Source organism: Kogia breviceps, chromosome 16 (assembly GCF_026419965.1).
Source record: "Kogia breviceps isolate mKogBre1 chromosome 16, mKogBre1 haplotype 1, whole genome shotgun sequence".
Taxonomy (NCBI): domain Eukaryota; kingdom Metazoa; phylum Chordata; class Mammalia; order Artiodactyla; family Physeteridae; genus Kogia; species Kogia breviceps.
In genome coordinates, this window is record NC_081325.1 from 42064306 (window position 1) to 42090875 (window position 26570).

General features: G+C 34.0%; 1 protein-coding gene across 4 annotated transcripts in view; it reads right to left on the reverse strand.

Annotated features, from left to right (window-relative positions):
* PCDH9 (protocadherin 9) overlaps nucleotides 1-26570 on the reverse strand; it is a 981897-nt gene that overhangs the window by 631601 nt on the left and 323726 nt on the right. The window lies entirely within an intron of this gene.

Genomic DNA, 26570 nt, shown 5'->3' on the forward strand with positions numbered 1-26570 from the left:
ACAAAATATTTTTAAATGCAGGTTAGCTAAAATAATTCACCTAGAAATGGATGTGAACTGTAAAACATAAGATATTAAATTATGGCTTGGCCTTTCTCCATGAAAGTATTAAAATTATTGTTTTCCATATTCCTCACAAGAGTTGTTTTATGTAAAAACAAGATATTATTCACTTTCTGACATCCTTGCTTCCTTCTTTCCTAAATATCTTATTAGATTCAAGGCTGCTTGGTCATTTATTAAATATCACACTGGAGTGTCTCAGGTTTCTACCTATTAAAAGATATTGTAGTGCCTCCCAAAGGGGCTCATCATTGGTATATAACCTTTCCTTTCTCATAAGACTACAAAGTATGCACAGGTTTTTATGATGTAAGAAGGGAAGATAATATTTTTCAAACTAGAATGCCACATTTTTGGTTCACTAATGAAATTTTACTTTCCCCATACCAGAGAACAATCTGTTAGAAAATTACTATTAAATACATTTTAAAAAGCAAGTGAGTTTCAGAGTTTGGTATAATTGAGGTCAGGATATTTTCATCTCAAAACCACCATTTTATATATTTATGTGTATTTTAAAATATTCGCATTACATTTTTTAAAACTTTTTTATTTTAAACACAGAAAAATGGAAAATATTTTAAAAATAATTTCAGAATACCTTTCATTACATTCCAATAATGTCAATTATTAATTATCTCATTTATTTTTCTTTGTTTGTTTACGAGCCATAGCAATATGGCAGACTAGGAAAGCATATGGCTCTGAAACGCAAACCCATATTAGAAACCTTTCAGCATCACAAAATATATATGCCTGTCCTCTCTACAAACAATATTATTTCAAGCCTGTTCAAAACCTACCTCTTCTAGGAACTCTTTGTGGGTAACGAAACAAATGGTGATTGCATTTAGCCTCTGTTTGCAACCTGAGTGACTTAGATGTAGTTTGTAAAATACTGCTCTGCCAGTATTAATTCTTGGAATGTGCCTGAGTTTGTCTGAACAACTTCACTGTTAATTATGAAGGCGATTCTTTGATATCTCTCCACAGCAGCTTCCTTAGCTTTCAAAAAAAAAAGTTTAGGCCTTAAAACAGTTATTTTCATCTGTGACATTTTAGTCTCTCAATTCCTATCCCTAGCTTCTCCTCATATCTATTCATGCTGATTAATCTTTTTAAAACATCTCATGTATTATGCAGTTTTTCTCCCTAGAAACTTTTCCTCCATTCCTGTGGCCCAGCAGTGGCTCTCATTCTGCCTGTGTATTAGAATCACCCAGGGAGCTTTAAAAAGTGTCAATGACTGAGCTCCACCTCACACCAGATAAATTAAAGATCAGGCAAAAATATTTTTGAAACACCCAGCTGATTCTAATGTGCAGCCAGAGTTTAGAATCCCTGGATTAGGGTTTTCATTTCTTCTCTGGCCTCAGGATACTATAAGGAATTTTGGTCTCACTCCTCTTTCAATCTGATCTCTTGCTCCTTAGCATTTGTTCATCCTTTTCCTTATTTAACCTTCTGTGTATTAGGTTATACTGGTGATTTCTTTTTTCATGGATATATCATAATGCCTCTGAAACTGAAAAAAAATCCTTTATTTGCATAATACTTTATACCTTTACATATAAGATTTTATGTATTATCCACAAGAAACCTCTGCAGAGAGAGGTAGAAATCCTACTTTAACGGATGGGGAAGGCAGAGGTTCAGAAATATTCAAAGCCCTCTGTGCAAAGATTTGCCCAGTAAAATCACTCCTAAGTGACAAGACTTGGGCTATTGCTACTCTGCCATAACTCCCTTAAGGGATTCATTCATTTGCTTATTCATTCATGCATTCTATTCTGTTTGTTCATTTGTTTGATCATCCGATATTTGCTGAGTGCAGGTTATATATCAGGATTTTAGTGTCTCACAAAGGTATGGCATTTCATATCTGCAATATTCTCACACTGGCAGTGAAGCCCTAATTGGAAACAAAATAACCACTGTGATATGCATAAGTTGCTAAGGGACAGAAGAGAGAACTCTGAGACTCCTGTGAGCAGAGTCTTGAAAGATGGGTCAATGAGGCAATCATGGCCAGCCCAGTAGTCAGGAGAGAACAGACAACATATGCAAAGTCTAGAAGACATGAATTCTTGGGACTTGCCTGTGAGCTGCAAGCAGTTCAATAGTGCTTTAACCATGGATCATGTGAGATATGCTATGAGGATAGGGAGAGAGGTTATTAGTGAATGAAATTGAATGGTTAGACCCAATGATGAGAAGTTATAGAACTGGACTTAATATAAGAGAGGACAACCAAATAATGGAATGATGCTTTATATACAGTGGGTGTCAAAGGTGAGCTTTTATCATCATTCCTTCTTTACCTCTCTAAGGTAGTGAATACAATATAAGCAAAATGAATGCATTTGCAATATAACTCACACCAGGGTAAGTTCCTCTATCTAAACAAGATTTCACCCCTATGCCTCTCCGGTGTCTAATTCTGGAGCAGCATCTGTCTATAGAACAGTGAATGGCATCCAAGGAAAAGTTTTATCCACTGTTATTTCATCATTTTTTAAATTTTTTGAGTGTTATGAGGTAAATAGCCTCTGGGGATTACAAATCTATGAATCAGAGCAAAAAAGAAAGAAAAAATAACACTATAAACAGTATTTTGAGATCTGATATTATTAATAGCCCAAACTTTAAGGAAACAAGTTCTTAAGGGATAAACAATTTAATTGCTATGAATTCTTCCCAACAAGTTTCTATTTCAGAGAGAGTTACAGCTGAAAATAGAAAGAAGGTTTATTGTAAAAGTCTTGAGATTTCACTCACTAAATATACACTAATATGTATAAAATAGATAACAAATAAGTACCTGCTGTATAAAAAAATAAATAAAATAAAATTCAAAACTTTCAAAAAATATTTTCCAAATTTGATATGAATAACTATATAATGAATTATGGCTAAGATGGATTTGATAAAACTGATTTAATATTGTAGGATTCATATGTAAATCAAACTTAAGCGATCTAGCACTCACTAACAACAATCATATTCAATGGCGATCACTGTAAATAAATTTATTTTATACTTGAAAGTCTATCTGATATTTTCCAATTAATAGTCTCATTTTATTATGTGTATAATGCTTCCTTCCCTTAAACACTTTCCATAGCTCCTGGGGAATTGTCATTCACTAGCTACAGAAATCCATACACAAATTTGTCTCATAATCAGGAATATTAGCTCTTTCATTTTCGACACAAATTCCTAATGAAGTACTTCATAAACAAAATATCAAGAGAAAAACAACAGCAGTAGCAAAAGCATTAAAATTTTATGAAAAATCACATAACCATAAGTAAGACACTGCTGTTTCCTTTGCTACGAAGGGGGTTCTTTACATTTTCCACCCAACTCGGTAGTAGCAGCAATATGGCCTGTTTTTCTGTTACTCCTCCTACCTTCTTACAAAAGCAATGTTTGCTAAAAATCAATGGTGCTGGTATAAAATTTATACAATCATTATAGAGGCAGCCGCCTTGTATTTTTATGCTATAGGTTTCATTAAACAACAATTCCTTTTGTTAAAACCTCCCACTGAAACTATTATTCCTATCCATTTTAAGAAACTAGAGATTGCTTTCATGAAGAATTGATAAACATTCTTAAATTTTTTTTTTTTTTTTTTTTAAGCCGTACGCGGGCCTCTCACTGTTGTGGCCTCTCCCGTTGTGGAGCACAGGCTCCGGACGCACAGGCTCAGCGGCCATGGCTCACGGGCCCAGCCGCTCCGCGGCATGTGGGATCCTCCCAGACCGGGGCACGAACCCGTGACCCCTGCATCGGCAGGCGGACTCTCAACCACTGCGCCACCAGGGAAGCCCATTTTTAAATTTTTAATACACAAGTTCTAAAGGTTAATAAAATATTGACATTTACAGAAAAAAAATCTACTTTAAAGGATTGTCTGTACTTGGTATTTTCAACCTCTCCACCCATTCCTTTGGGAAGCCCATGTGTGTCACTTTTTTTACCACCCCTTTCCATTGAAACTGTTCTTTCACCATCACCAAGGATAGTAACTCAAAGGGCAATTCTCAGTCCTCCTCTCATTTGACAAAACTGATAATTCCTTTATTCAAGATGCATTTATGTCGCTCGCCCTCCAGGACACCACAAACTCCTTGTTGTCTTTTTATCTCTCATGCTTTCCTTCCTGAATCATTTAACTGTTCGTGTTGTTATTGTCATTGTTAAATCAGAAAAGCTTGGAGAAAATGAAGCTTGATTACTTTCTCAGGAAGTATGTTTTCTGATGGCATTCTCCACTGGTTCCCTATTCTAAAATACTTTCTCAAACAGATCCATGAACGATTTTCTATTTATAAGCAGACGAGAAGGACTCTTAGAATGTTCCTAAACATGCTTACATCAAACCACATATTTTTGTGAATATTTCAGGAAGCTGATAAAATTTATATTTTAAGAGATCCTTAGTGTACATTCCAATTTCCGAAAATTTGTTCCAATCATTTAATGTCCTGAAACTTACTGTCTCAAATCAGGAAGCCTTGAGCTTGTATCTCCTGCCTTCTCTCTAATGTCTTCTATGAGTCCTTCTCTACTGGCTTATTGTCCTGTCATCATTAAATATGATTGGAAAACAAAGCTAAAACGCTCATCAAGAAGTGTGAACAGATAGGTATTCACCTTATGCAATATATGTTTCAATTTAAAATGAAAATGCAGTATAATAAATTTTAAAAACAAATACCATATAAATGGTATTTAGTTTTAAAATCTTAGAAATACAGATGGCTAGAATACATATCAGTGTAGAGATTACTTATGTAGAGAGAGAAAAAAATGTGAACTGTAAAAGTACTCAAAAGGGATGTCAACTGTACCAGTAGTATACAGGTGTCTGCTTGTTTATTTTGTAAAAATTTTAAAAAAAAATGTTTTGCCTCTCTTCTTTTCTTAAAAAAAGTATTTGCCTTTAAAAATTGGAGAGAGAAATACCAGAAAATATTAACATATATTTGTTCCAGGTGCCAGGGACATAGGTATTTTCCTTATTTCTCTTTACTTTTTCTGAGTTTTTCAAATAACTGAAAATGAATTAGCACATAGAAAAAGAATTAGCATGGCTTTGTTAAAAATCTGTTTCATCCACATCAATAAGATTATAGATAATGGTTATGAAAGAGCTTTATAAACTATAAAATCTTGAAATGGTGCCTCTTCAGAAATAAAGGTGCCACGTGGGAGGTAGATCCCTTCTGATTTGGCTCAGGATAAACCCTTCCCTTTTTAGTAGAAAATGTTTTTTTTTAGAAACAGGTGAGGAACATGCTGGTTTTCTTTCTATGGTACTACGGCTTAAAGGTCTCTCACTACTTCCTCTAAATAGGTTTTGCTTTCTTTCACTTCACAAGAGAACATGATCCTCCTGTTAACAATTTATCTCCAGTATATAGTACAATGCCTGTAGCATTACCAGGTATTTTATAAATATTTTATGTGAAAATTTTAAGTGAAATGAAAGAATAAATGCATAAATGCAAGACTTTTACAGAGACTTGTATTCACCTAGATTTTGGCTTCTAACTCCCTGGGTAATAATTTCTTTGTAGCTGTTTTCCTTTATCTTTTATGTTTTTGTCTCCAGCAGACAAATTCATTGCAAAATTAGTATTCCCAAGACCTACATTTTGTATCGTAAATGCTAACACAAAAATAAAGTACATTAGTCTCATAGATTGAGACTACCTGTATTAAAAGCAATAAACAAAGCAGTGGATTTAGTCATCATGGTTTGTTTCTCCATCTGGACCTTTAGTAAATCATAGCCGAAAGCATCTTTCTCACAGTAATATGTTACATAAGTGGATAAATTTGAATTGATCTACTGCATATATGAACAGATTTGCTCCTGTTCATCTTCTGGGCCCTGCACCATTTCCCTACACAGGAGACTTTGCCAGGTCCAGCCTCTTGGTTCTTCAGGGCATCAAACCCCCGGGCATGCAAGTTGACTGGGATCTACTTCAGAACTCCCTGAACTGATCAATAGCCCTTCTTGCTTTGTGTAAATTCCCCTCCACCCTTTTCACAGTCCCCATCCAGTATCTTCTTCCAGTCCTGAGGTAAGCTTTCTTCTCCCTTCTTGATGTTCCAAAGGTACCTCCTCCCATTTTGTCTACAATAGCACTTGCTTTCTCCTCTGTCCTAACAAACCTTTCCATTTTTAGTCCACGTTTGCAAAGAGACTATCTAGATGGAGGCAGTCACCTCTGCTCAATGAACAGGAGGAAGTTGACTGCTGCATGTGGGATTTGTGAAAAAACAAAAGCTGATTATATATAGTCTTTTGGCACAGGCCATTAAGTAGACTAGTTGGCTTCCCTCATTATAGTTCCCTGTGATCAAGTGAAATTAACAGACAAAAAGATGTAATTCTTATTGTGCACATTGTTATTGCAAGGAGGTCACTTTTAAAGCATTAGTATAATATTTACCTCCGCCTACTATTTTATAATATACTAAACTGAATCCACTTATTCCAAAACCGCTAAGATATAGGAATGCTTTGTAACAAAATAAAATCTTGACAAATATAAGCAAAAAGAGGATTGGAAAAACAAAATCTAAGAATGTGGAATTAACGTCTGATGAAATTCAGTAAATGATTCAAGTTGAATTATCAGATGAAACATTTTTTCCCCTTGTTTAGGGATTCTTCTTATGCTATTCCAGAATTTAATGGTCTCTATCATAAGATGGCTGACATTTTTCAAACAATTGTAAAAATTTAATAAAAAGTATAGGTACCAAGTGCTGTAACCAAGAAATAGCCTTCTCTCAATGTGTTATTGCCTAAGTGGTATTTGAGAGCAATCTATTGCTATAAATATCGTTGGTTATTATAAAGATTTAGCAACTCTGTATATTGTTCATTTCCTGATAATGCTTGATTTTCCTTCTATGCAATGACTTTCAAGGTTTTTCTTAATGGACAATTCACAAATGCAGAACTTGAGATACAGAGAAAGATATATTCCAAAATCATAAAGTTTGTGAAGGGGCTACATTAAGCTGAATTTTGTCTTCTTTTCTTAATATGATATTTAATGAGAGTGGGAATAAAGGGAAAATAATTTTATAGTCCTATAAAAATTTTGGTAATTCAATTAAGAATTAAACAATAGCATCTTATGTCAAAGTTACTCAGCATCTTCCCTCTAAACGTGTAACAGCAGAGCAAACCTCTGTGAACTGAACATTGAGTGTGCCAGGGTGCTGGGTACATGAGTGTGAACTCAATTTTGCTAAATAAATAAATACATGAACAAACCCATATATGTTGCCACATCCAGTTATAAATTTCTAAGTAATTACTACTATGCTCTCTAATTTAATATAGACAAACTGGATACAATCGTTGGTCATTACTCACCAAGGAACAGTGAAAAACCACCTTTATGAGGATCACAAATTGTAGCTGCTCTCTGCACATTACAACATTTTCTTTAAGTGGTTCATGGATGTTATATAGAGCTTTATGAACCTCCTTTGACCCAGTTGCTATGGGCATGCATATAAATAAAAACCCTTAGAAATACACTTCAAACACTAATGTTCTATACTTTACAATTCTCCATTGGTTTCTTCCTTGTATTATTACCTTACTATAAAGCCATTTCACAAGAGCAATAAGACATTGAAAGATTTTAAATTACAAAAGGATTGCATGTTATGTTGCTTGGGCTAAGCTTCATTAATGCCAGTCAGCATTGCACACTGAATATTAATTCTTCATTTTAAATAAATGGATGCAAGCAATGCAAGCCTTTATATCTCCAGACACTTAGGAAGAGAGGCTAACTTCTGTCCAAACATATTCCAAGGACTACAGTAACAGACATTTTCAGTACCAGGGTTAATCAAGATTATTCATGCTGTATTTTTTTTCAAGACAATTGTTTTGTAGTTCATTTAAGTTTATTTTATTATTTTTGTTATAAAATCCCTGAGAATTTTTTCATGTATTTATCATTTAATTTTATTTATACCTTGAAGAGAAACAAAACTAAATTTTTCTCATCACAAGCAAAAAATAGGGTGAGTAAAAATAGTTTGAATATTCCAGACACAATGGGAGAGGTCCTGTTTAAGAAATGTCTACTGGGAATTCTATGGGGATCTTTCAGTTATATTTCCAGCTGGAATTGAAAGACTTCAAGGGAGGAAAATGATGAGTCTTATTTTCATTCTAGGTAATTCATGTTTATGAAAGTCAATGTATTTTTTTCAGTTGGTTAACATTTTCAGGGAATTCTGAAAGAGTATCAAATACACAGTGATAAAACTAACTTATTAGAAAACAACAGTGTTAGTTTATAACATGTTTCACTTACTGGCATTAAAACACACAAAAAAATTATATGAATCTAGGGTGTAAGTGAATCCAGGGATACAGTTGTTAGTGCAAGTTCATGTGCCCAACATACATTGAGGTCAAACAAACCAAAACGTCTGAGTTTGGAGCAGAGAAAGTTTAATTGCAGTGGCAAGTAAGGAGATGAGTGGCTCATGCTCTAAAAAATTCTGAGTTCCCCGAAGGATTTCGCAAAACATTTTTAAAAGCCAGATGAGGGAGGGGGGTTGCAGGATATGTGATGAGCTCATCCACAATTCTCTGATTGGCTGATGGTGAGATAACAGGACAGTGTCACAGGAGTTAACATTATCAGTCCTTAAGCTCCAGGAGTCCTGGGGCTATGTGCTCATGGTCATCAATTAGTCAACATCTTCCATTCGGTGGGGGGCTTTCACATTTGTAAAACAACTTAGGAAATGTGTATCAAATACTGTTATCTAGGTACTTCAGAGAGGAGCTAAAGCATAGGATATGGAGGAGGGCTTGTCCCAGGAAGGCTTGGTTACACAGTGATGGGCTTTCAACCCAGTAAATATTCTTCTTCTATAGAGAGGCAGCCATGTGTGAATTGAACTTAACATGTGTGTACACACATGCAAACACACATACAATATGCTTGTGAATTCATGTTTCATGTAGGTGACTCATATTTTTTTGTAGATGACTGCATATATTTGTATAGAAGGAATATTTCTTTTCTACACAGAATTGCTTTTATCAATATTGCATCAAGTACTATATTTTTTCTAAAAAAATTCACCCTTCATGGTATAAATTATATACTATATAAATATTTATTTATAAAATTTTCACTGTGCTGTAAACAAACCACATATTTTACTGTACTAAGTTAGTATATATAATATCTAACATTAATACATCCTAGAGTTTAGAGTGAAATATTTCTGAAAAATAATCTTACCTAAAATTATAACTATATGTTGAAATTTTCATGATAGAGAATTTTTTAAAAAATCTGAACTGTAAGTAGAAATATGTCCTTGTATTATGAAAAAAATGCTCTCCCCAAATAAGCCTTTAACATAACATTAACCTAGGCTATCTGCATGCCAGTCTTTCACAACAGTCTTCAAGGCAACCTTCAGTCAAAGAAATCAGGTAATAAATTCAGAGATTCAAATCTAGAGTGCTTTAAAGTGAATTCAAAGTTCAAGATTGTGCCAGTTATTTGAATATTGTCTTTCAAGGCAAATTCTTAAATACGTTCAGTGGTTTTTTAGGCTTCTCTTACCAGAAAGTTGTCTAAAACAGACCCTGAAGCTGCAACCTATATTTTTAATAGCATACACAGAGAGAAAAAGAGACATGTTTTCTTTTTCCTTTTGTAGTATGTACACTAATAGTAAACCAACAAACACTACCCTTGAATACATAATTTTAAGATGTGTTTTTGTAAGTTGAGTGTTTCAATTTTGATTTTAAGTTCATTTATGCAGATTGTACGTTAGCTAAATTTGAATGGAAATTAATAACTTTTAGAGTAATGATTTAGAGTAAAAAGTAAAAAACTTTAGAGTAAAAACTTTAGAGTAAAAAACTTTCCAGAATACACTGGAAAGTGCCAACTGGCACTGCGGCACTTGGACTTGACCTTCAGCACTGCCACCATCTCACCATGTCATTTCACAGCCTCAGTGTCTTTGTCTGTAAAATGGCAAGTTTAGGATAGAAAATCTCCTCCACCTATCCAAGTCAAAAATGCAGTATGTATGTGAGATATTATCAGACCTGTTACCCCAAAATTTAAGTTAGGTTTTGTTTTTCCAAATATCAGTCTCTATTAGATCTTCATAAAGTGGTGTAAATAACTTAGTTGATAAACGGACTGTAGGAAAGCTGAGACTTTACCATTGATTCTGTTATAATCATTTGCTCTTATCTTGCTGGTAGCTTTGAAAAGGCATGTGACTTTTATTAAAACCAAAGTAAAATTTTTAATTCTCATGTTCCATGAACGTCTTTTTATTCATAAGGGAAAAAAAAAAAAAAAAAAAAAAACACTATCAAAGGTGTGATGTTTATTGGCTTTCTCTTCAGAAAAAGAACTGGTGCATCCAGTGCCTTTTGACATAGTTTAGAGTATTTAAGGCCAAAATAAAGAAACTAATCATAGTGATGCTGGATGGAAACTCTTCAGCAAGTCTGGAATCTATCTAGCTGTGAATGTTTAAAAGGTAGAGTGTTTTTTAAATCTATTTTTTAAATTGAAGTTCTTGAAGTTCTATGTATTTTAAGGAACAAAACCAAGTCACATGAGAAACATGTTCACTTTCAAGGTCTTAAAAATGGTTCTTATAACTTTGGGGCAAGAATCCTCAAAGGAATGTACTTTAACAAACAAGGAAATATCTGTAGATGAGTCACTGCTTATATAGAGTTCATCTTTTGAGTTACTTTCTTTGTCTCAAGCTCCCAACTAATTTAACTTCAGCAAAGCCATCGTACTGTTTATCTTTTAATCCTGAGGTCATAGAACTTTAACACATAGATGATTCTCTAAAACACTAACACTTCTTTGATTTAGTCTTATGAGGTCGTTCCCCTGTGATGAGAGGTATGAAAATGAACCAGAAATAGATTATAGGAACATGTTCCAAAAACAATTTTTTTTTTTTTTTTTTTCGCTGTACTTAGGCCTCTCACTATTGTGGCCTCTCCCGTTGCGGAGCACAGGCTCCGGACGCGCAGGCTCAGTAGCCACGGCTCATGGGCCCAGCCGCTCCGCGGCATGTGGGATCCTCCCGGACCGGGGCACGAACCCGTGTGACCTGTATCGGCAGGCGGACGGACTCTCAACCACTGCGCAACCAGGGAAGCCCCAAAAACAAATTTTTGAAACTATATATTAATAAGTATAAAGCATAACTGGGAAACATTTCTGAGGAAGAAAATTTGATTTTCTCTTCAAGAAGGACATTAAATGCTGTATCTTTTGTGAAGACTCCCAAATAAAAGCATTTATTCACCTCATCAAATATTTCTTAACAATTCCCTCTGTGCCATATACTTTTTAATGACTTGGTTAAAAGATTACAAATAAGAAATAATCCTTGTCCTCAAAAAATTGGTAGTATATTAAATGTGCCAATTATATTTAAAAATGTTCATTTTTATGAACTCTCCATATCTCTGAAATGTATTCAGCAACATAGGTAAATATCTGAAAATAAAGGGAACGAAAAGAATAAAATCTGAAGAGAATATTATTAAATAGTTACATTTTTACATTGTTTTTTTTCTCTATAGTGTTCTTCAGAAGAATACAGAATGATAGCTCTTTGTCAAAGAACAAAGTATTTTAGTCCTGTACTGATATTAAAATAAATAAATTTAGTTCCAGTAAATAAGATTTAATGTTTAAGTTTGTGACAGTTTTTATGTAGTGGAAAAGGATAGGGGCAATATTTAAAATGATTGAACAATATATAGAGGACATTTTAAAAAACATTTCACGTCATAATAGTAATACCGATAACACAAATCCGCTTCCAAATCAAGATAATACATGATTTAAGGAAAATAATTTTAGGAAATGAGAAAAAATATATAATTATTGCCTTTTACAATGCAATACCATTGAAAAGAAACATGGCTCTTTGTGATCTTGTATTAGTGTTCTATTACAATGTCAAGCCCTTTTACAAAAGATTTCTTTTTATTCAACCTTAGATGATAAGGATCTGATCAGAATGAGTAGACTTTTTTACTCCCCTTCATGGAAGAAAAATAATTCTGTTAGACTAGTTACATGATATATTTTTCTTACCATTTTGATTACCAAGAGACCTAACATAAGCCCAGAATAAGACCATCAACACTAATTTGGATTGGCTTTCGTGCATCACTGTGGAAAGATGTTTAAATTAATCAGACAATCCACAATGTTCTGCAATAATCCAAACAACTATGGAACACTTTAAAAAATAAAACATAACTTTTCTCCAGCTTCTAAAGAGTAGGAGCTGGGGGTGTATGTGTGTCTGTGTATGTGCATGTGTGTGTATACAAAAGCAGAATGAAGCAACCAGATAAGGTAGCTGCCTTCTTTTGAGACTCAACATCAAAAGAAACAAGAAATCGGAGTAAATATGATTCGTACTCCTGACACTGAGCTCAGCAGCTCTGAATGCCTCTTTGCCTTTCTTTTAGCCTTTCCTCCTTTTAAGTTCTATTAGGTCTCTTTTTCTTTCCCCTCTGTGGCACTGAAACTCTTTTAAGAGTTTGGAGTCTGGGCTTAAAATTGTACTTGCAAGTCTGGATTTGTAACAATTCCCTTCCCTTTGGGTGACTTCAACATCTGATAGATTCATTGCATATTAAATTTGAAAGAGACATTAGAGATTCTTTTCTTAACCTCTATTATTGATGAAGAAATCAAGGCAGAGAGACAGGAGCAAATATTTAGAGGCCAATGGATGATGTATTTTATCTTATTTATGTGACTTAGGGTAAAAATTATCTTAATTATCTTAATTCTTATTAATATAATTGAAGCAACCAAAAATTCAGCCGTATTTTCAATCCCATATTGTAAATTATAGGTTTACAGACTTTAAAGGGACCTTTGAACTCAGTGCATTAAAATTCTCACAAGTTGCCCAGATCACTGCCAGGCAAGAGGCTAATAACAAAGACCTGTCAATAGACTGGTTTTTGAGCCTATAGTTCATTCAATCCAAGTGGCCATTCAATTGAACAAGAAAAAAAAGATGTTTTTTCCTGGAAGGAACTTATAACCAAATCTTAAGAAACCATCTGCTAAACTAAAATATCCAAATATATTCATAAAATACACCTTTCTCAGTTCAGCTGGAAATATGCCATGCTCAGAATCTGGGAGGATGAAAGGGCCAATCAGATATTCTGAAACATGAGCTAAAAAAAGAGAGTCTGATGAATTTAAAACCAAATACTATGATAAATACGTGTTTGAATACAGTCAAAAGTGTAGGTATAAGTATTGAAGCTGTATATGTAATTTATCCACACAGCTTAGACCCTTTTGTATTAACGGTTGATTGTGAGCAAGGCTTGAATGAACTTTACCAACTGGTATTTGTGCTTTTAAGCTAACTGATATTGTACATATCATCTCAAAGTACAAAACATTCTTTCCAATCTTATTCCCTAGTGAGCTCTCTAAAGCATGGAGGAGGATAGAAATTTGTCCACAGTCTTATTAAAATAAAAAGCTAAACACAGGAAGGGATGTTTGCCTGAGAAAGGAAAACCCATGAACACATGTACCTAATAAAGGGCACATTCAGCAAATATTTACAAACTTTTAAACAAGCTATCGAAAGTACACGTGAAAGATAACAAAACCTTATTTTCTGCTGCTCATTAAACTGAAACTTTTTACAAATGAAAAATAAAGTCACTACCTACTTTCTTTTACTTCAATTGCCTGCTTCATATATCGAGCAACAACTAATAAAACATACCCTTCACTTGCTGAAACCTTGATCCACTCATTTGATGGTTTATGTTAATGTCATGTTAGACAAGGCAACAACTTTTGCTCAATTTATTCTTCATGACTAAACAAGAATGCACTTCAAAATGAACTGCCATGAAACTAGGCCTTTGGGAATGTGATGCATGTAAAAGTCGGGTACACTTGCCTTACATATATTTCATTAGTGCCTGATATTAAGGGTCAAAATTGTCCTTTCAGTTTTCCCCATCTTTCAACGGACTGAGTCAAATGACTCACCAGGTTCTTGAAACATTTTATATTTTAAATCCTTTTTGAAATATAATCACTAATGAGTTATTTGATAATCATAATCAGAAACATTAATCACTACAGTCTTGTTGAAAATTAAGGCATTATCTCAAGAAGGCTCTGGTTGAATAAATGTGTTGACATGTTATTTGTTTTTATGATAGTTATTCATTGTGATTCAGTATAAAATAAGTTTATGGAAAAGAAGTGGCAAATACTCCGTATGAGAATCCAATACAAACAGAAAGTATGTAAGATAGAATCGACCAGAAGATCCCTTTTAATTTCATTACAAGGTAAAAACACATAAATAATCCATTACTAAAATGCCTCCTGGGTACTGGTTCCCTCTATATGAACAACTCTGCCTATTTAAAATGTCATGTTTTCACTTTAGTATTATATATGTGACAAACTACTCAAGATATCTCCTTCTGCTTTACCCAATCCACTGAAGAGACATTCCAACTACAGGACACAATCACCCCTCTCTCATTCCTTGTCCCTTCCAGACCAGGCACATTAGGAAAGTGGTGTACCTTAGGCACCCAAATAAGCAAAATCCAAGATGATTAGTGTCTTGTGTGAAAACTGCTGTACATGGCTATGTTAAAAAATGGATTCTTCCTCCCCAGTGCTCTCCTGGAAATTTAAGAGGGAGAAAAGAAAGTCCCAGTTGGTGATTGAAGTTGAAATTGAAGGATTGGAGTATACAAGGACCCTGCAGCAACCATGTTCAAGTTGTGACAAAACAGTATAGAGAAAGTCAACAGATGTTTCCAGAAATACATAGACACCAAGTGGAAAGAAAACAGAGAAACAGAGATAGACAGAGACACAGACAGACAGAGAGTGAAGGACACACAGGTGCACAGACAAACTGCCTCATTTATCATTTTCTGTTCCACTTTTGATAATGACTCAGGTGTTCTTCATTTTCACCCCTTGTATGTCAGGAGATCTCTATTTTAATCTAGCTGGTGTAAGTGAGTTTCTGCTTCTTATAACCAAAAGTTTCTTCATTAACGACTTTTATAATTGTATACATTATATTAAGACTGTCTTCTTAAACTGCCTTTTATACCTTATACCACTTTATTAACCTTGCCTTTATAGCGAAGGGTAAGACAAGTAAAGAGAAACAGACTTTCAAATTCAGTTTTATTCAGGCAAAAAGAAAAAAGAATTGTGCCTTAATTTACCATTTTAGCAGTTTTTATAATCGCTATAGTAACAATTTTAACCAATGTTTCTCTATTGAGAAAAAAATAAGCAGAGAAGTAGAATATGTGCCCAAGTATCAAATGGATACCCAGATATTTTTATATTATCAGGATAAAACCACTAAATGCTCCCAACATGCCCGATGCATTTAAATCTAAATAATGATTTAACTTTTGTCACTTCTCTTATAAAATATTTATAAGTTGTTTTTTTTTTTTTTTGGTCATGGTAAAATAAATTCACCTATAATTATTGTAACATTTACTGGTATTTTCAACCCTCTGTTTTCCACCTATTGCTCTCAGAGTGCATTTTGAAAAGAGTATTCTTTTCAATTGTTTTCAATTTCCTCACTTCTCAACGACGCCGCAGCTTCCTTAACACTTGACTATAATTACTCTTGGAAAGTCATCACTCTGGTTTCTTTCCCTTTTCTCCCACAATGCTAATCTCTCTGTTCCTCAATAACTCTCGTAATTTCATTATCCTTGACTGTTCCTTTCTCATTGGAAACATCGTATATATTGAAATTTCTCAAGTCTACACTCTTGGGTAGCTTCTCACCATTTCTTATTTCTCAGAGAATCTTCATGTTATTCCATACCTTTCATTATCCCCTGTACACCTATAAGTGGTGACATCTAAATTTACTGCCTCCTAAGAGAACTAATTGTTCTTCTATGTTTCATTCTGTAATTTTCAATGTTTGCTAATATTCCTAGTTTCCTTCTCACATGTTAAATCCAACTCATTCAAAGCCCATAGGCTTAGACCTTCCTTATACCTTTCCTTTTGCATCCGTAGCAAAGAAAAAATTTTAACAACCATTTATCTGTATAGTAATTATGTGATTTTTGTGTCTATTTTCCCTTTGATGTCCTAGTGACATGCACAGTGTCTAGTGGGTAGTTGGTTCTTAAAACTACTTATTTATTTTGAATAAAATATTCAGTATAATTTTGAATTCTGTTATGGAACCACACATTACACTGGCATTCACAAAACCCCATACACTGTTACAGCTAATTAGAATCATTGAATATTTGGTAGTATTCCATTCACACACGTTGCATACAGGCATAGTCTTCAGAATGGTCCAGTGAAAAAAAGCACCCATGAGAAAGTGGTTGTGTCCCCATGGGGATAATATAAACCTCTCTTGCCTGTCAGGGAAGGTGGTTAAAAGGCTTAAATGAGATAATTAAGTGTAAAGAATTTGAGAAGTATAAGGGGTTATCCAAAGTCAGGTTGTGTTAATATCAACATTTAAAATTATATATAACATGGTCCTTTTATTCCTTATTAAGTTTTAAACCTAGAATGGTATTCATTTTTCAAAACAACAAATTAGGACCATGTTTTTAACATTCTTTGACTTCTTAAACATATTCATATAATTGATAATATGCTTGCTCCTTAGAATAACCTAAATAATATGCTGTCTGTGACCCTTACTACACTGTTCCAAGTATAAACTCTGACAGGCTATTATTCAGAAATACATATACTTGATATCTAAACATGATGTATGTTTACTTATTTATTCTTTGCCTTGTAAAGACTTGACTTAATGAACCCACATATTTAAAGATGTGTACTTTTCACTTTTACTTGGGGATAGGTGGACTAGACAGCCATTTTCCCTTGTGTTTCAAGCAAAATAGGCAGAACAAGAATGAAAGGAGATATCCTCAAGTGGATTTGATCTCTGGGTAGATAAAGGAAAAATTAACTGTATTCTGATTGTCACTAATCCTCAAGACTCTTATCACAACTTTCTGAAAATTCCTGAGCTGTAACGTTAATCTCCTTGAAAGGGAGACACTCAATTTACAGTGTATTTTGCATGTCCCTAAACAAGTATTGAATGATTAATTTCACTGTCTGATTGAGGTGGTTTACCTCAGCACATAATTTCTTATATTAATAACCTTCCCAGAGGAGCTGAATGACCTTCTATAAATACAATCCCTTCATTCAGTCAAAAAATTAAAACATGTAACCACCTCACAATTCATCATCTTTTTTACGGGCAATTGTTAAACAGAAATAAAACACAAATCCACAATCCTCAACCAATGTAATGTAAAATTATGCAGCCTTCTGCACTTATGTAACATGGATATATTGAAAATTACATAGCAGTTTGTATTCCAAATCAATTCTTTTGAGTGGATTTCTGTTTGCAGTGAACCACAATTTTTAGGGCAAAAAACAACTCCTTTCCAAAATCAAAGTCATCCTAAAACAATAGCCTCCTGAATGCTTGTATATTTTCAATCAGTCTTTAAAAAATGCCTCTTTATATGACTGCCTCAACAATTATAGTAAATCCAGATTATTAGGGTTATTCTTAGAATCTGCAAGACCTTTATTTACATAAAACTATCAGAGAATGAATTTCAGAGTTCAGAAATGGAGGCTTTCTCTTTGGGCAAGATTGATGGAGGTTTGTACTTTATTTCACTCTGTATTAAAACCCTAAAAAATATACTCAACAAACTAATGTAAGTTCTTAGTTCAGCTTGAAAATATCTGTACCTGAAAAACATAATCCTAGAGCAGATTGTAGAGTTATGTCAGAGAATTCTCTGGTAAACCAGAAGATGTCAGTTAAAAGGCTTCAGATAATTGCTATATTTTCAAAGTGAATAAATTTAGAATATTGGATAGTATTTTAAAATTCAATATTCTTAACTACCTTTAATTATAGTAACTATGGAGGCAGAGATTGTATTTATATAAGAAATGAGATATTTTTAACGACAAAACCAGAGTTCGATTCAGAATAGCTCCCTTTATAAGGCAGACATCTCAGTTACCTTGAGCAGTTTCTGTTGGCTTATCCAGCTGACAAAGTTAGGTTATATTTATTGCATCTTGTCCTCTCACATTAGGTAAGCAATCTTTATTTTACCAAAACTGCATAAGACAAAGCCAATTTCAGTGGAAGAACTAACAAAGCTAAAAATTTGCCACATGAATACACACAATTATGTGTTTTGCATAAAGCAGAAGCAAAGCACATATTCAAACCTACTGGAAGAATTGAAAAGACTAAGTAAAACATAGTTATCTCTCTTTCATAATTTCAGACCTCAAGGGAAGACCACATGTACAAAATATATTTTAATACAAGGTAGGATATTATATGAATGTTTCCTGTTTTGAGTGCAGTGGAGCTGGGCTGGGTGGTTGGTAAAACTTCAGGGGAAATATACAAAACAATCTTAATAACAATAGTTCTAACAGTAATTTAAAGTGTCCTGAAATTTACTCAGGTTATTGATAGTAGTTTTCATACACTAAGCAATTTATAGAACTATTAAGTCCAAAATGTTGCCACATGAATATCACTATTGAGAAAATAAAATGTGTAAACTTTGTAACTTTGTAAATGTTATATTAACTTTGTCAACTACTCCTTGAGATGACTAGTTTCTTGGGTTAAATTGTCTCATGTATAAGGAATACCAATATTTATTTTCCTTTCATGGACAGAGACAATGCCATCTCTTCAATTTATTACACTCAGTCTTGTGATTGATTATGCACTGATGAAGTGATTGTGAAGAAATTAAATGTGATGCAAACATACAATTTATCAAAAAATATTGATTTACTATTTTACCAGAATGTTTTAGAATAGATAAAATATATATCTAGATGCAAATGTCAAGTGTCATGTTTGGAATAAAAATATTGATCAGTTAGTTCTTTGTCAACTCCAGAACTACTTCTCTGCCTTCTTTTTACGAAGACTTTTATCCCCCTCCTAACCTAAGAAAGAAAGATAGTATATTTGAATGGCTTGTGAATGGGCAGGGAGAGCAGACTCAAAGAGTGCTAATAGGTATTTTCTATCTTTAATTTTCAGGACTACAGGAGATGTGTGGGGAGAAGATAATAGGAGAAATAAATCCAGCATTCACCCAGAAGCAACTTCCTTATATTCACATCCTCACTGAGCTTTTGGCTTGAATAACTTTGTTGGTGGACAAACACTGTACCACCCCATGCTTGGAAAGTTCTGAATGTAATTGTCTGTCAATGATATGATGATTTATAATGCAAACTGTTCCTATTGCTAGTGCTGCTGATAACTCTAATTTGCCACTCTTTTATTAGATATGAGGGAACTTGACAGTCCTCAGTTTTACAGGTTAGCTTTCCCTCTGGGGATACGGCCAATCAAATTACATCCCCATTCCATTATCCTTGGGAAAATGATAACACTACCAAGACTACTATTATTGCAATGGTCATGTTTTACTAACTCATTTACTTTTTCATCTTACAAAAACCCTCATTATATGATTAAATGTTTACAAGTAAATAGAACTAGAAGTGCATGTTTATCACTTTTTAGCTATATCTTAACTAATATTCCTCTGGCATCACTACAGCATGAAAGAGCTGAGAATATTTATGCTCAAGTCAGAAACTGAGGATATAACATAGTTAATGCATCATGGTTCTGATAAGTAAAAAATATGCACAATTCAAAAAGAATAAATCACTGGTGAGTAGATAACTTATTGTATGGCCATTATCTGAAGAGCAGAGAATGGCATAATTCATATAATTTCTTCAAATTCATAGAATTAATATTTAAGATATGCTACACCTGGCTAATACACATAAGCAGTTGCATAATTGGCAAATGTTTGACAGCTAATTATATGTACCAAACCTTGACTATGAAGAATAAGTGAAATGAGAAAAACATAGCACATCCTTCAGTTGGGTACATAATTATATGTAAACTGTTTCAAACAGAGTTATTTCTGAAAATTTTGTTTTCAAATATTTCCATTTTGTAAATTGAATAAAGATCCCATTTGAACTAAGACAATAGACATATCTAGTTCTATATGATTGGAGCTCTTTTAAAATCCAGATTAAAAGCAAAAGCTTATGATTATAGATCATATTGATTACTATGTGCCAGATATAGTTCTAAGTAATTCAGATGCATTAATCTTCTTTTTAGTCTTCATAACCACTCAATATAATGTATACAATCTACATTCCCATTTTAATATGTAAGAAAACTGAGGCATAGGGTGATTAAACAATAATGTCACAAAGCTGATTGGTTAAAAAACTCAAAGGTGAATTCTCTGGCATGGCTAAAGTACTCAAATATCTGCAATCACACTGTTCTATTACTGTTTTATTAATGAGGGTGCAGTGGATTCCAGTAATCAACAAAAATGTACTAGTGTATCTCCACAATTCTTTCCAATTTACTAGCTATAGCCTATTTCATGAAACTGTTGTCTGTTTGGTGTTTAAATGCAGTACTTAACATATAGATAACATTTAATAATTTTATGTTTTAAAAAAGTTTCAAGATATAGGATGCTCCTGTTCTACCTAGTCCCTGCAATGAGCTTTCAACCATAGGTCAGACTCCAAAAGCACACAGTCATATTGGCACAGAATTAAAGCAAGACGCAGGAAGGTCAATAAAACAAGGAGACATTAAAGAAATGGAGAGACCACCTACAAAAACCTGTAATCTTACAGACAGCCATTCTTAAATTTTACTTTATCCTGAAGATATCTGACCAATGACTACTTACTCTTTTATTTTTTTTATTTTTTATTTTTATTTTTTTTTTTTGCGGTATGCGGGCCTCTCACCGCCCTGGCCTCTCCCGTTGCGGAGCATAAGGACGGACTCCGGATGCGCAGGCTCAGCGGCCATGGGTCACGGGCCCAGCCGCTCCTCGGCATGTGGGATCCTCCCGGACCAGAGCACGAACCCACGTCCCCCGCATCGGCAGGCCGACTCTCAACCACTGCGCCACCAGGGAAGCCCTACTTACTCTTTTATTCAATACTAGTTTTCAACTTGTATTATTTAAAAAGCTTCTGGAAATTCCTTTGGGTGAGAACTCAGTTGTGGTCGCCAATCTATGAACAAGTAGCCATCTGTTTCTCCCAGGAAATGCATCATTTAAGAAAACCTTTACTTTATAAGTCACTGTTCTTAGCCCTCATTCAATCAAATTGTTAGTGTTAGATTTTAATATATATTTATATTTATCTCAAATACAGACAGCAGGATTGATTTTTTTTAAAAATTACCTTTTCACGTAATACTGCTTTGAAGACAGTAAAATCTTCCCAATTCAAAATATTTTCTCCACCATTTTATTGTTTGTGAATATGTTACACGGGTAAACACATGCATTATGTGAAGAGAAAAATGTAAAAAATGCAATGTCTGCATTTTATACACATTTTCAATCAGCTCCTTTTTTTAATTAAGTCTGAACACAAGGTAAGAGTTTTGAGTAATGCTACTTAAAATGAGATTCTATCAGTATTTAAGTGTACTAGGGAAGCTCTTCATTTAAAGAAAATATGTAACGAATGTCACCATGTACTAATGAAAACCAAACAAACAACAGTATAATCTGGAAATGTGTATAATTAGTCTCATAAACATTTTGAAAATTATATTATTGATACATATATGAAAAGTATGCGTGCATGAATATACATACACACATTAAGTATGCACATATGAAGAAAATAAAAAGAAATATCTATAGGTGTGCTAAATGTTAGAAGAATTTCACTGTTAGAGTTAGAGAGCTTAGAATTCCGAGTTGATTTTGTAGCTGTATTATTACTTAAGTGTGTAGGGATTTGGATTAGTAGAATGCAATATCCCACAAGGCAAACCAGCATGCTGGGATATAGCACATAAACCCTTCATACTTTTCAAAACTGGCAAATAGCATGAATATATAAATGAAAGGCACAAATATAAACATATTTTTTGTAAAAACATTAAAAATTTCAGCAAATGGTCTGAAATTGTGACATAAGAACTAGGAAGAATATAAATCAGAAAACTAAAAGACATAAGTGGTTACAAGTGAGCTTTATTCTGTCAGTTTGATTCAACTTTCAATATTTTATTCTTAAATGATTTTAAATGGACTAAGAAATAGAGTGCTATGATGATAGTTCGTTCAAAAATATTAAAATATGACTTCTAAATATTCTTCATTCAAGCCATTTTATTTTTAAAAAATCAAAATTTGCTTCCAATGGTCAAAATAACTCATTTTCTCATATTGAGTCCTCAAAGCCTTCCTTTACACTTGTGTCTATCTACTACATCTATAATATGTACCTCATAAAGTGTTTTCCCTAATATGCAATCATTTAATATTTTGAGAATTCTGTATATGTTCTTTTTTGGAGCCCTATGTGGAGGGGCCACAATGCAGAGATTTGATTTAACTAAGTCACACTGGAGTCTAACAGTTTGTTGTCCCCTGTACAATAGTCTTTATCTTCACTTCCCCGTTCATTTCTGAGTTGGAAGTTGACATGATTATGTAGTTACCAGCTGTTAATTGTTGATTCTCTATTTAACCTTGTCAAGTCAACTTTTTAATGTTATTTCCTTATTCTTATCACACATTCAATGCCTCTTTCATTAATAGCATATTTGGTTGCTTTTAAATTTTTTTAATATTTAAAAAAGAAAAAAAATTAAATATTCTCTTTATCAAATTCTTTATAACACACAGGCATATTATAATATTATGTAATAAAATATATAGATAAGACCATAAAATATATTTCCTAACAGTCTTCTATGATAATTCTCAAAATAAATCTTTGCTTCTAGATATGGTAATTTAATCACCATTTATTCCTTGCAGGGCTTCATTTACTTATTATCTACACATAATCATCTGAATAAAACAGCAATGGCAATGATAATACCTGCATTACACTATTATGTTACCAAATACTATTTTGCTTTCCAAACCTGATTTTCCTGGAGAAGTTCCATTAATGGACATAATGAACTTCCCCTAGGAAACCAGGTCCCTCATGCGGCTTTAGCATCACACGTCGCTCCCGCCTTGGCTGAGCGGCGGGGAAGCACTGCTTCTCAAGTGATTTCCCCTGGGCACAATTTCTCTGTTCCCTTCCTCAACAACTGTGTAGTGTTTGTGAAAAAAGAATTAATCACCACTTTTTTATGTTGTATCTTCCCTCTTTAGATGAGTTAAAAGAAGTTAGAAATACTCTCACAATAACCCTCAGAGTGTCTTGAGTAATTGTTTGAATCTCTAATGCCTTGTGTGGACAGAAACCCCTTCACTCCCTGCCTTACATCTCCCCTCATGTTCATAACTCATACTGTTACCAGATTCTCAATCCAAACTTCTTATTTTCTTCTAATTAATATTGCATCACTCTAATTGGGGTTTCCACTTGTAAGATGCATGGATTAAGATTTCAATTACTATGTTAATTAGCTTTAGGTACCAAGGATGATCTGTACAACCAAGAACCAGAATTACCATTGTGGAATTTCACTATAATAACATTGGCATGAATTAGTCTTTTCTGGAGACCATCCAAGCAAATTTAATTATTGAGGTGCTTAAAAGATCATGTTATAAGACTGTTTCACTACCAAGGCGGTCAGTTACATAGCATAGGTACTCAGATCAGCATTACGAAGAAGTTTCAGTGTAATTCCATGAGCATTTATCAAGTACCTACACGTGCCACACACTACAATTTGTTGTGCTAAGTGCTTGGGGATAGAGTCTTTATTTTACACAAGCTAATATTCTTTGAGGAGTGATAGACACAAAAAGACTCAGTAAAACACAACGTAAGGAGCTTCTTGAAAGAAGATCACACAAGAGACTTAAGTAGACTAACAGGGCTAGACTAGGGCCGTGTGTTCAAGTAACATTAGGATGGCCTTTCTACAGAGATTTTTGGGTATCACTGTTCTACCTTGGCTCTTAGATGGCTGCTTTTTCAAGGAAAACAATAAAGTCTGCATTAGGGGAAATTATTTTAGCATTTCCACAAAAATTGAAATGACAAGCTCTGAATGACATAATGTAGATAAAGTTTTCATAACACTGTCTAGTACCCAGGGCATTAATTTGTTAGGCCTGCTATTACAAAGACCACACAAACCAGGTGGCTTACAAAACAGATATTTATTTTCTCACAATTCTGGAGGCTAGAAGTTTAAGATCAAGGTGCTGGCAGGGTGCTTCCCTGGTGGCGCAGTGGTTGAGAATCAGCCTGCCAATGCAGGGGACACGGGTTCGTGCCCCGGTCCGGGAAGATCCCACATGCCGTGCAGCGGCTGGGCCCGTGAGCCATGGCCACTGAGCCTGCGCTCCGCAACGGGAGAGGCCACAACAGTGAGAGGCCCGCATACCGCTAAAAAAAAAAAAAAAAAAAAAAACACGGTGCTGGCAGGGTTGGTTTCTTCTGAGGCCTTTCTCCTTGGCTTATCGGTAATCGTCATATCCTTATCTACACTCTGAGTGTATCCGAGCCCCAATCTCCTTTTCTTAAGAGGACACCATCCTTATTTGATTAAGGCCCACCTTAGTGCCCTCATTTAACTTAGTTACATCCTTAAACACCCTATCTCCAAATATGGTCACATTCTGATTTAATAGCGGTCAGGACTTCAATATATATGTTTTAAGGGAACACAATTCAGTGCATAATAGTGAAATAAATAGTGAATGAACATTTGTTAGCTAGAAATTTAGAATAAGTAGACAAAGTAATCACCATCAATTAAATGATTTTATTAGAAATCCTCTTTGAATCCATAGCCCCTAAACTGAGCCCCTGACACACAGGAGTAGGAGTGGGAAAACATTACGAAAGAGAAGCGTTATTACAGTATTTATTCTCTCCACTTATAATCATATGGAAAGAACATTTAGACTAGAAGTCGTGAGCCCTGGGCTCCTTCTCAGTTTGCTACACACTTGCTGTGCAGCCTTGGCAGGTGAGCTCTTAGGATCTCAGTTATCTTATTTTTAAAATATAAAACTTGGAGGAGAAGTGCTCTGAAACTTCTCCACCTTAAAGGAGACTTCAGTGGCCTTTATTGTGAAAAGGTGGTGGGATCCTGGTGATGATGAAGATGGTGGTAACTGATATTGTGTTTCAAGGACAAGGTTCAGACAATGGCTCTTTCTGTAGAGAATTTCATGTTCTCAAAACAATATACACAGTGAATATTATTATTCCTACTTTTCTGATGTGGAAATGGAAGCTCAGAATACTAAAGAAATCTTCTAAAGCCACATAACCAGGGAAGAAATGGCTCTGTGTTTACACAGTTCGTGATCTTTCTGTATCAGGCCACAGTAGGTTTATAGTTTCACAGTCATGGACAGTTAAAAATAAACAAAAAACCTCTTGACTCTGTTTTCTGTGTTTAAAAATTTATTTTTGACTGAGAATAATTTCCATATTGAATATATAAATTGTGGGGCATAACTATGATATTTTTAATGTATTTACCTTTAAGCAGATTACTTTTTAACCAAGGAACAATGCTTCAATTTTTTCTTTTTTCTTCTTAATATTATACACAAAAAAACTTTAAAATTCATACTATCAAAATTTTAGTTACAAAACATTTTGGCCAAACTTCACAGAGTAAGTTTTGATTTTTTCCAAACTAAGTTTACTACATATGTTATATTAGTAACATTTTTTCATCTTAGTAGTCATAACTTAAAACACTGTATCTTATCTTTACAATTAAATTGAATAACTCATGTTCATTTGAGCCTTTAGGAATGGGTCAATTAGTGTGCTGTATATTTATTTTTATATTATCTAGTCTTCACAACAGGGTCATATTGAGACATACTGAGGTATAATGAGGTAGCAAATTTTCACGTTAAGTGTATCATGCAAAAATATTTGTAATTCCTCGTAGTGGAATAAAAAGAAAACTGAAAATTGCATTGTGCTCCACCATGTTCCTAAGTGATATATAATCTGGTCCTTTGACAAAGTGTGGCTTATATTCTCACACGATTAATTGGTAGTTATCTGGTTAAACTGAGAAATTTGCCTCTGCTTTCTGATGGTCTACATTAAAAAGAAACCAGTATTCACCTTATGAATTGTAGACAGGGTCTTTAATCTGAACTGTATTCCTGTGCTGTGCTCCAGCCCTGAACAGACTTGGAGAATACTATATAACCAACAGCTTATGTACTTTTATTTTACCTAAAAGTAATGTTACTTAGCACTCTGCTCTCATTCCGAGGATACAGTCATTCAAACTAGTAACACCATTAGTGATCG